General features: G+C 35.9%; 1 protein-coding gene across 1 annotated transcript in view; it reads left to right on the plus strand.

Annotated features, from left to right (window-relative positions):
• Positions 1–12,877, plus strand: part of LOC114454578 (contactin-associated protein-like 2) — a 375,848-nt gene that overhangs the window by 200,888 nt on the left and 162,083 nt on the right. The window lies entirely within an intron of this gene.

A 12,877-nucleotide genomic window follows, 5' to 3' on the forward strand; every position in this document is an offset into this window, starting at 1 on the left:
ACTATATTTTTTTTAGAGATTTCCCAAAGTTTTAAAAAGTTTTGACTTGTTTCTCCTTATTTAAGCAAATGATGTTACAGCAAAGCACAAATTCTCTGCTCAATTAACCCAAATCTTCCCACTCCTGTTTCACTCTCTGTTATTTTGTGAAAGTTATTTGATGACTGTTTTCTTTGCAATCATCCATCCGTAATGACAGCCTCCTTCTAATTAAATTACTTCATCTCCATCCACTCCCTTTGCTCCATGACAGAAAGATGGAGCACCAGCGAAGGGCTAACCAGCTGTTTTTCTGCCGGCCAGGGCGTCATAATTAAGACGTTCTACTTTCTGTTAATGCGGTTTTTGGTATCATATCACAAGCGGCAACTTTGATAAATGCATCCACAAAGGTTCTCTCAGGGGCTGGGAGGAAGGAATCTGAAGAAAGCAAAGGAAGGCATTCGAACCAATTCCTTTATGCGCCCACTGTCCACCCACACAGACAGTCAGACCCTGGAAACGTGTGTCTGCTTTGACACTGTGATGTTTGCTAGCGTGTCACATCCAAGTGTTTTGTCTGCCTTCTACAACCATGCTGTTCCTACATCTATTTCTCATCCTTCACAAAAGGAAGCCCAGTTTTTTTTCATACTTTCACAAACTCGCTGTTTTTGTTCAGTTTTTACATTCCCACTCGTGTACAAAAAATGGACCACCACAAAAGCCATGAATCCACACATATTTTCTAATTACCTGCTGTGATTTAGGGTCAATTCACTTTTCCAATCATTGTTTTACAAAAACACTGACTCAAAAACACTCCAGCACATAACCCTTTGCACTTTCTGTGTTAATTGCACAAGCAAACAGGTCTCTTTGTCTGCAAGAGACACGGGCTGTGTTCAAAATGGCATACTCCGTACTATGCACTGCAAACTCAATGAGTATATACTGTATACTGTATATACCTATAACTATGGTTAGAAGGATTAGGATGATGATCATTACCACTGAAGTATACTTCAAGTTTCCCAAGATGCATTTGGAACCTACAAGGACAAAAGCCTGACTCACACTGAGGCTAAATATCTCTGTTGATTCTCCACCTTTGACAGTTCTGAAAACAATTTAAGTGAGAAAATGACCAAGTTGTATATAATTATGTTTTCATTTGATCCATAAAACTCACGTAGACACATTTCATGTTGACATTTTGGAGATTTTTACAAAAGCATAAAAACTAATGGAAGACAAGAAGATGTGCTTTTGTTTTGAAAAGGGGATATTTGACTTTTAGCTTGAAGCCGGTCCCAGGACAAGTTTACTTTCCGTTCGCAATGCATCATGGGGCTATTGAGTATGACTAGTGTGCCCACCGTGAATACCTCAAAAATGTCCCAAAATAGTATACATCTTGATATTTATCGCATACCCAATCTTTCCAAACTATCTAATGTGAACGCACTAGTTATTAGATTTGACGTCAGACGATTTCGAACACAGCCTTTAGTCAATGTCTAAAGGTTTTAATTGGTACTGCCAGAAAATGTAGTCCTGCTAATATTGTGGAAGAATGACATGTCTATATTCTAAATTTGGGCTGTATAGACTGCATATCAAGTTTATTTTATTTTATTTATTTATTCAGTTTATTTCCGACATGGTTTCTTTTAAACATCAAACTAGAAAACATTGGGGGTTTTTTTGTTGAAGAATGAGACATAGACATGATTTGGTTTCAAATGTGAACTGATATGGGTTTGAAGTTTTTGCGTTTATTTGCATAGTGGCACTTTTTGCCACGAGGGTCTCATTTATTGTTTTGTTGACTTGTTTTTTTTAATTATATTCCTATTGAGTTGAAAACGTCATAGAGTAAAAATGTATGCAGAAAGCATTGTTACTTTTCAAACCTCTTTTTAATTTTTTTTTGTTTTTTCCCTTTCCAAAATATCTTATTGTATCGTTATTGTGATACCTTATACTGTCTTTTCTAAAGAACTTTGTGTATCGCTCACCTCTATAAATGAAGGATCGACAAACTACTATCACGTGCCTTAATTACACCTAAAACACCCTATATTTATCCTTTAAATGAGGTAGACGTCTCTGTTTGGGGCCCCCTGGGTGGCTCATGGGACCCAATGCAATTACCTGTCTGTCTATAGCCAGAAGCGCATATCATTGTTGGCAACAACGAAGTAAACTTGAACATACATTTTTCAGTTTAAAAAGCTAAATACATCCTTAAATGAAATACTTACATACTGTAGATAGATAGATAGATAGATAGATAGATAGATAGATAGAGTTGAAACTGTAAATACATATCTGTGTAACCTTTGTAAAAGGTTATGATTAAGGACAGTATATTTGCACCAGGCGTTGGTTAAATGTTGATAAAGCCATAGTGTATGTTAGAAAGTTCATAAGTACTTGTTAAAAATGAACTTTGTTCAACAATCAAATCCATTAATAAAACTTATTTGTACTTGATATAAAGGCACTGGCAAATATCCAGTATGTGACAAACTCTATCTAAAAATATGAAATGGTTTTCAAAGGAGAAATTGTTTTTATGTAGGCCTATTTTCTCTTACTTCCTAACAAAAGCCAAAGTGACCGTAAAGTCAAGTTTTCCCACCTCTGGTACAATTGCTATGATTTTCAATCCACGGGTACAGTTCTGTCACGCTCGTCTGGTCATTTGTGTGCATTTATAAATAATCTGACAGCTGCACAGGAGGGATTGAACCAGAGAAGTACAGGGTTTAAAAAAAAAAAGTAGCAAGACTTGCTGAGGCAGTGGAACAGCATTTGATTCCAGTTCAAAGCTGCCAAAGGGCGCTTTCATATTTGTGCTTTTGATTTGGTCTAATGACACATAGCTCAGAGTTTCATGAACCGAGCAAATTGAGATAAGAGCAGTGGGATACTGGAAAAATGTCCTTTCAGACCTGCAGTAGTTGGCAGTTTGTACAACCAGATTTTGTCAGTAGATTTAATGGGGTTCCGTCTGCTTTGACTTGCTGTTGCCATTAGCTTAATCACCACATTATCATTGCCACATGTAAGAACTGTATATTCCGAGGATGACCAACACCAGTCAACAGCATTGTGTGTTTATTTTTATTGTCCTTCACGAAAACTACAATTCAACATAGCCGTTGGAATCTGCCATTAATGTTGAAACCTGAAAAAACATAATGAAAAATAAACAGTTCCCCTGTGTGTGCTTATTGATTAAAACAGTTGAATATCTATATTCCTGTGTATTCATATGGATTTGATTCCACTATAGTATTAATGTCATATACTACTGTGGCAAGTTATCTGTGTTAGAGCTACTGTATCTTAGACCTTGTTTCTCAAAATAGATCATATTCTAAACCAGTGGTTCTCAAACTTTTCATCTTTTGTTATGACATATACCATTAACGGCTCAGATTCGTAATAGGAAAGAAAAACATAGGCTATAGTGAAGAAAATCAGGAGATATACAGTACACAGACATATTTTTATACACAACAAAAAAAGAACAACCACACCAAACAGTTGTAGTATAAGGAATATTTACATATGATGTAAATAAGCTGATTATTTATCTGTCAAGAGAGTTGAGCAGCGATAGGTAAATGTGGTTGGCTTTGATATTTTTGTAACGTTACCCAAAGCATTACACTGTTCCTAAATCCTCTCGTGGTGTGTCAGTGGTCCGTGTGTTACAAAATCCTTCAGCTTGCACGCTTTTCTTTATTTTAACTCACTCAGTGCCATTGATTTAATATTACGTAATATAAACTGATGTAGTGACCAACTGCTGCCCTAAAGGTGGCAGCAAAGCACCTTTAGATGAGAGATTAGCCACTGATGCTACCATTAGCTAAGGAGGGAGAAGCAGGGACGGGGGAGATTATGGCGCTATGAAGTGATATTGTGACGTATCCAGCAGCTCACAGCGCCACATACTAACACAGATCGTGTGTGGACCTGAGTGGATTATTGATATTGTCGCAATCGTGAGATCAAACCATCAACTAACCAGGCCAAACAATGTTCCGATGTTATAGTTTTCAATAAAGCAAAAAAAATAAATAAAAATGGCTTCAAAGTCACTGACAGAAATTTTTTTGAAAATGCCTTTTTTCTCAGCTTTTTGCTCTGAAACTGGCAAATTGTGGAAAACGTGCTCTATTCAACTGCTGATTACGGACAAACCAAACAAGCTACAAACATTTTTTTTTTCCTAATGAAAGTAGAGACGTTAATTTTTCAGAATGTCAGATTGTAATAGTACAAAATATTTTGTGGGTCTTTAAAAATCAGTCAAAATGCTTTAAAACAGTTGGCACTGAGGGGGGTAGAAATTCTGAAAATGGCTGGCACTGAATGAGTTAAGGGCAAATTCTTCTCTTACTGCCTAATACAATTAAAGGCAATGCCAAATACATCAGAGGCAACAGGTGTCACAATAGAGACGTGATGATACTGCTAACCTTACAGTGGTTTTAATGATAATTAGGGTTTCTTTTTCCCTAAAATCAAACTTTTGGTTTGGTTACTTTGTGTTTCTTATCTTCCTTTCATTCCCCTTTTCTTTCTTTATGAAGTAAAGAAGCCGATTATCTCACTATCAAGAGAGTTTAGCAGCGATAGTTACACGTGGTTTGAAATGTTTGGCTTTGATGTCTAGTTTTTCTAACATTGCCCAAAGCATTACATTGTTTCTCTAACCTCTCATGGTGTGCCAGTGTTCCATATCTTCTCTTTCAAGGCAATGCATTGCAAATCTTTCAGCTTGGACGCTTTTCTTTATTTTAGGGCAAGTTGTTTACTTGCTGCCAAATACCTCAAAGGCAATGCCAAACACATCAAAGGCAACAGGTGTCACGATAGAGACATAACGATCGAGCAAACCATTCAATGATTTGAATGCAAATCTAGATTTCTTTTGTCCTAAATATCAGTTTTCTGATTTGGTTACTTTGTGTTTCTTATCTTCTTTTTGTTCCCCATCTCTTCCTCTGATGTTGTGTCTTTGACCTTCTCTGCTCCACGCCTTTCTCCCTTATCCTCTCTTGTTCCTCCTTTCCTCCCTGAACATCTGTGTGTGTGACAGTCGAGAGAGCGGTGACGCTCCCCAGACGCTCGTCCCCGCCTTCTTCTCCTCCCATATCCAACCCCTGCTCCTTTTTTCCCTGGCATACGTTTTCTTTTTCACTCACCTTCTCTTTTTTGTTGAAGCCCTACCCTACCCCTGCTTCACTCTATCAACCTCTCATGACTTCACCCGGTGCTGAAACAGATATATAGATATAAGATACACCCCATTCCTCATTTTCAATAGCCTCCATCCAGCTGTTGCTCCACTGCTCTCTTCCCATATGTTCCAGGTGACCCATCTTGACTCCTTCAGTCTTTAAGAGCATTTGCATGGTTCACATGCTTTTTATCCCCTTGCTTCCTTCCTGACCTCTAACATTCAGCTGTCTTGCCCTCTTTTAGGTAATGAGATTCTTTCCCAAAAGCTTGACATCAATATCACGATCTATTGAACCTGTGGTTCTCCCTGGACTTTTCAAGTTCTCATAGTCATTCAGAAGCCTGTAACCCTAACACACATTCCACACACTTGTGCACAGCAGGCAGGAATTAGAATATGCTCCTATTTCACTAATTTAATCAACGCCGCTAAAGAGAAAAACCAAGTATTTTTCTTTGTGCCCTATTGCATCAGTGTAAAAACCCTGCAACAATAAATAAATAATAAAAATATGAATAATTTATCCGAATCTGTACATACAAGTAGTGTTTTGCACATAAACATAAGGAATGCATCTAGATGAAAACAGATCTGTATGTAGGAATGCATTTTCACATCAAAGCAGGTGGCATTTAAAGACTCACATATGTCAAACTGAAGGCCCGCTGGCCCAAGTTCGGCTCACCAGATCATCTGGTCCGGCCCACAGGATATACTGTAAGTTGTAGATAAAATATGTTGGGGGTTGCAAAACGACATTATTTACAGTAATATTGAATCAAAATTATTTTTAAAAAGCTGGAAATTTCTCCCAAATTATCCCACAGAATTCAGGCAAGTTACATTGCAAATTTCGAGAAAACCGACCGATTAACATTCTGGATTTTGTTTGATTTTGTACTTTTTTCCATCACAAAAACATGCATTTGTGTGATTCAGCCGACTTGAGGTCAAACTGGGTCGTATGTGACCCTTGAACTAAAATGAGTTTGACACCACTGCTCTAACTAAACCCAAAAAACATTGTTTTTTTCTGCTGAAAACTAATGTATTTGTGTATAAGGTTGTGCTGTTGATTGATTTTATTCCAATTATAAAAATGTAAGAGTGACTGCCCTCTATGGGCTGAGCCCTGATATTACAATCAAATGCTATTGGCTGAGAATGGTAGATTGTGATGTTTTGGTGGCTTCTTACATCACTGTTGGCCCCACCCCTTCTATAAAAACCATAACCTGTGGACTGCATGTATAGACTGGGCATGTCTTAACTACTCTAGGAGCTCTGCCCATAATCAAGGCTTTTTTTTAATTCACCCCCTAGTGGCAGGTCATCAGAGAGCAGATGTTGAGTTACTCTTTACTTAAGGTCCTTTTCATCATTAGTTAAATATTGATGTCATACGCTTGCAAAGGAGTTTTTAGCTCATTAAAATAACATTTAATCAGAAACCTGCAATATTGGATTTATTAAGGTGGTCAACCAGCAGATGTGGGATTGTGGGTGTCAGTGTGTCCAACTCTGCTGGAAACCCAATGGTGCTGATGGACAAGAGTTTTTAATAAACTTCCAGGAGGCATTGAAGCATTCTTGCTGTTTAAAATTACTTCAGTCTAACACTAGGCAAATTATATTCTTATGTACATTGTATTTGTTAGTTTTTTTTTCCTCTTTTTCTTTTCTTAGCCTCACATACTGTTTATCTGGCATCATGTTTTCCAGCTGCTCTCCACACAAACGTCCTCTCAGGCTTTCACGCTACCCGAGCACACACATCCTCTTTCATTACCCCCATTTCCCCTCACCTTATCCATCTCTTGTTTCCATTTTCCTGCATCCTCCCCGATTCTTGTCACCATGCCACCACACACAGCCTCTTGTCATTTTTTTTTCTTCCCGTTATCCTATCCTTCCATCCTTGTCATAGCATCACATATCCATGGACATTGTCTGCTCAGCTTGCATTGTTAATCTCTATTTTCAGCCGTCTGTTTACTTATCACCTTCCCTGTCCCAAACCCAATTTCTCACCCTTTTATCCTCCCCTTTTACCCTTCCCCTTGTTTGATAGTGTTTTATCCCCCCCAAGGGAATGGCTTTGCTGCAGCGGGTTTTTGAGGTATTGACGTTTGCGCAGATACAGGCTTGGTTATCTGTCAAGTCTGAGGCTGGAATGTAATGGCTCTGTAATTGGATAAGATATGGGAATTTTTTTTGTCAGTCCAGATACATAGCAAACTACCATTCGTCCTATTTTATCATATGACTATCATCTGCCATGCCTCAACTATTCTTCCACTTCCAGCCTTTTGTGCTTTCCAAGTCTTTTTATCTCTCTCTCTCTCTCTCTCTCTCTCTCTCTCTCTCTCTCTCTCTCTCTCTCTCTCTCTCTCTCTCTTGGTTTGTTGTTTCTTCTCTCTCTCTCGAACTAAAAACCACACACTCATCCTCATTCAAGTTATTCACTTTTACGTCTTTATTTATTTATTTTTAGTTAGAAAAAGTCTGTAAATCAAAGAGAACATCGACGCCGCGACCAGTTCACGATCAAGTTGCCTCTATTTTTCTTGATAATCATCTGGCAGTGACTTTCTGTCACAAGAAAAACTGCTGTACTTGGTATTATGCTATTGATGGGTGCATGTTACCGCTAACGGAAATCCTCATCTGAAGCATCAGCCTTTAGCAGATTTTTTTTTCCCCACATTGTGAAAATACAAAAAAAAAAAAATTTAAATTAAAATTAAATGACCAGACAACAATTAAATGCATCATATCATAGCTGACCAATCAGATTAAACATATTGCACTGCATCAAAATAGCACTGAATGACAGTTATTTTGTCAGAGCATTTAGTAGTTATTATTTTATATTTTATTATTCATTTTTATATTTATATTTATATTTGATTTTATTATTATTATTATTATTATTATTATTATTATTATTATTATTATTATTATTATTATTTATCAGATTTTTTTTTGTTCTGAATTTAATTCATTGGTTTTATTTATTTATTTTTAAATAGTACATTTTTACAAGCCTTTTATTAAATACAGATGTCTTTGTAAAAAATAAATTAGGTTCCAAATGTGCAACATTATTACTGTATGCAAGGAAACCGTGGAAAGATTTATCACCAATAATAAACATCATCATGTATGCGTTTGTCTTCACTTTTCCTCACAAAGAAGTTGGAATTTAGGTTTTTTTTTTTTTTTTTTTTTTTTTAAAAAAGGCATTTATTCCTGTCTCTAAAGCAGATGTAGTTTCCAGTTGTTTTTTTGTGTCACTTAAACCAGAGGCTCATCTAACCCAGGGTGTGGGAAAAGCTGCATGTTTTAGCCAAAGCGTGGCTGCCTGCGTCTCTGGATAAGAAGGCAGAGACACGGGGTGTCGCAAGGACACCGACAACCACTGAGTGGATTAGAAAAGAAAAAAACAGCCGTCTGTTGGAGAACTCCACACAAGGGAAAACATTCCACTTTGATGCTCGCCACTAAGTCCCTCTTTAAAATCTCGCTGGTTGAACTATCTTACCATGAGTGCAACTATGCCAAGACTTCAGCTTACACTTTGAATACTTTAATAAACTTCTCAGCTGTGCTCATAAAGTGAAATTAATTATAAACTCAATGAAATAACAAGAGCATGATTAAGGTGAGAATTTGCAGCGAGGACAGAGTAGAAATACTGACAGTGCATAAAAGTCAGATTTTTAGTTTGGCTGTGACTTTATTAACACATTAACTGTGATTAATTATTTACAGAAAAAATAATAAGCTCAATCCATGTATTTTTTTTCTTTGGTTATTTCGTTTCAAAACCAAATTAAAAAATAGAGAAAAACGGATAGTTTTTTTTGTTTTATTAATTTAAAACCAGAAACAGGAAAACCAAAAACCAAACAAGCAGCATTTTTCTGTTTTAAAATTAAATCTGGTTCTGTTTGTGTGATATTTGATTATTTACCGGGAAACTATGACGAGAGCTTCATGTTTTAATCTCACCACACAGACGGACTTTTATTCTGCTGCGTTTGATAAAAAAAATGATGTTTAATCATGTTTCGACCTCACATTGATGGTAGAGATGTAATTTATGAGACAATGAACGTTTCCTTAAAGAGTCATTGATGCTAGAAGTCCGAATCTGTGAATATCTGTCAACTTTACCGAACAGTGTTACGATCCAAATAGTATCCAGATAATCTGGTGACTGGGCGGACTTTTGCTCCCGGTCCGGACATAAAAAGCAGTAACGCATAAGTCACATTACTGGTGAATTCAAACGTTACTAATACATAAACAAATCAAAACCAAAAAATTGGTGATTAAAGGAACCAGAGGTGGTGTAATGAATCTACTGGTGCTCCTGCTGTTAGCGGTATTTATAAAATAAACATTTTTACTGCCCTCAAAAAAGCTGTAATTGTTTTTGCACTATTTTCCAGTAAAACAAAATTTAATTTAACAAATCAGCTTTTGTGCTCAGAACTCCTTTACTTAATAGTATTGTAGTGTGGATGAGCCGTGAAATAAGGGTTACTGAAGTCTGGTCCTTTATTGCTGAACAAGGGAGCAGGACAATCGCACACAGTGCTCTTACACACCATCCACACGTGAACTAACACACTCCTTCTCCTCCCGCCCACACTTATTAATCCTCGTTCTACTCCCGCCAACCACGAACTAACGCGAGAGTGAGGACACAACAAAAGGAAACGTCACAATCACATACATTAATTCAGGGCGGCAAACACACACGGAAACACCCAACGTGGCAACCCAGACATGGCAACACAGAACACCACCAAGGCTGGATTCACCGGCATCACAGTATTCAAACTTTTTCTGTTAAAATGATGACTATTCTTCTTCAGAACTCAAGGGAATAACATAAAATATGCATACTTTTGACCATTAATACTAAAGGTTTTTTTTTCTTTTCAATTTGTATTTATTTTTACATTTTTGTAATTCTTGATTTTTCTGTTTTTTTGTTTGAACAATGACACAACATTTACAAAGGGTGGCATACAACACAATTTGGTAGATAAAATAATAAAGTGAATAGATTCCTGGACTTTACATGTCATTTTCTAAAAAACAAAACTCAGAGAGAAATAAAAAAAGAAAAAAAAAAAACAATTAAATTCAATGAAATAAAATTGGAAAAACAAAGAATGATTGTTTAAGGTTCAATTACCCTGTTTTCCATGTAGGTTTCAAAAGTAATATAATGAAATAAAACAAAAGAAAAAGAAGTGTACATAGTTTCATATATCAACATATATACCCACATACAACACTTAAAAATAAAATGTACCATAGTTATACTCCACACAATTACAAATTAAAGTTAGATGGACTTAAAGAAATTCTATAGACAACCTGAGCATCATTTTTCTGCCTCTTTGCTGCTAAAACCTTTTATCTTTATATTCAGAAGTTCAATTTTTCCTTTATCACAATAACTAGATACAAAAGGACACAGAGAGTGTGCTGAAGGGGTGGGGTGCACGTGGTCTTTTTTTATTTTTAATGCTCAATGTTTAAAAAGGGTCCCTTGCTTCCCCTTGTCATGACGTCACGCCCCCCAGTTTGAGAACCGCTGCACGCACATAGCACAGTAAAAAGCAAACTCCCCCCAAACCCAGCGCCCCCCTTCCCTGTCTGTGAAAACATGGTCTGGTATGATTTTAGACAACTACTGTACAAAAGGATACACTATGGAAGCCTGTTTCTGCCACAAAAGTCATAATTATGAGATACAAACTGAGCAATTCCGACACTGACAAATTTCACATAATTATGACTTTCTATCTCATTATTATGACTTTCTATTGACTTTTTTCCTCATAATTATGACTTTCTTTCTCACAATATTGACTTTCTTTCTCATAATTATGACTTTCTTTCTCATAATTATGAATTTTTATCTCATAATTATGACTTTCTATTGACCTTCTTTCTCATAATTATGACTTTTTATCTCATAATTATGACTTTACAAACTCATGACTTTCTATCTCATAAATATGACTTTACTAACTTCAAATTTACTTTACCAACTCAAATATGACTTTCTATCTCATAATTATGACTTTTTCCCATGAATATGACTTTACTAACTTTTAATTGACTTTACCAACTCATAATTATGACTTTACTAACTTATAATTATAACTTTTCCCCCATAATTATGACTTTCTATTTCATAATTATGACTTTCTATTTCATAATTATGACTTTACTAACTTATAATTCACTTTACTAACTCATACATATGACTTTCTATCTCATAATTATGACTTTCCCCCCATAATTATGACTTTCTATCTCATAATTATGACTTTCTATTTCATAATTATGACTTTACTAACTCATAATTATGACTTTCTATCTCATAATTGTCACCTTTTTCCCCAATAATTATGACTTTATTAACTAATAATTGACTTTAAAACTCATAATTATGACTTTACTAACTTATAAATGACTTTACCAACTCAGAATTATGACTTTCTTTCTCATAATAATGACTTTCTCATAATTATGAGTGATTTTTTAGTGGCAGAAACGGGTTTCCATAACACATAGACGTTAAAGACTAGAGGAGAAAACCTTGTTATTGTTGAGGCTCCTCCCCCTTCTGCTCACAGTCAAACAGCTGAGACTCATTCGTAATCAGGCGTCAAACACCCAGTCACATGTAGAGAAAGGTGCTCGACTCATGTAAGTTTGTTTTATTTCCACTGGCTGTTAGTTCTGTTTTCATCTTTATTTTGATGCAGGTTTTAGATTATTTCATTATTTGTGTCAGTTTGTAGTTTAGTGGTGGTCCTCCTCACTTCTCTTCAGTTTGACCAGGGTCTCTAGTCCCTTCATTTCAGGTCCATTCATTAAATAAAATCGCTTTAACTTCCTTTTCGTTGGTCACATTTACCTGAAAGATTTAATTATCCTATAATTCTGAATGAAAATTAAATCCTCTTTAATCTGACCTTGTAAACATTTATTTCTGAATGAAAATAGCCATTCCAAATTAGACTTAAATCCAAATTAAATGGCTGGTTTATTCTGATTTTAACTGAATTGAATAATTCCTCGATCTTGTATAGGTTTTTCCACTTTAAATGAATTCCTGTCGTTCTGCACATGCTCGTATGTTATTGTTGAGCTGTTGCTTCAAAACTACAGTCATAATAAAAGTGAAAATAGTTCTTATTATGTGTATGATATGTCACGTTCGCCCCCTGTCCAATTAGAACCAAACCCCACTGTACGTGAAGCTGGTTGAACACAGACATGAACATTGAAGAACAGTCATGTAGAGACAGGACCATCTATAAGGGGAATAAAGGGGAAGGATTTTTGGGGTCCATTCATAAAATCAGTAAAATGATGGTCCATTGTTCTATGAATATGTGATAACCACATTTATTTATTCATCTGAATAATATCCACTGTTATCCAGGTAGCTTATTATTATCTGGGCCATATTATATAGTCAGATGTTTTAATCAGAAATAAAATGGATTAAAAGTGACCAAAAATGGCGAAATAGGATTTTAACAACCACAGAAAATGGTCAAAAGTTGCACATTAGAGTGACCAAAAACAGAC

Source organism: Gouania willdenowi, chromosome 20 (assembly GCF_900634775.1).
Source record: "Gouania willdenowi chromosome 20, fGouWil2.1, whole genome shotgun sequence".
Classification (NCBI taxonomy): domain Eukaryota; kingdom Metazoa; phylum Chordata; class Actinopteri; order Blenniiformes; family Gobiesocidae; genus Gouania; species Gouania willdenowi.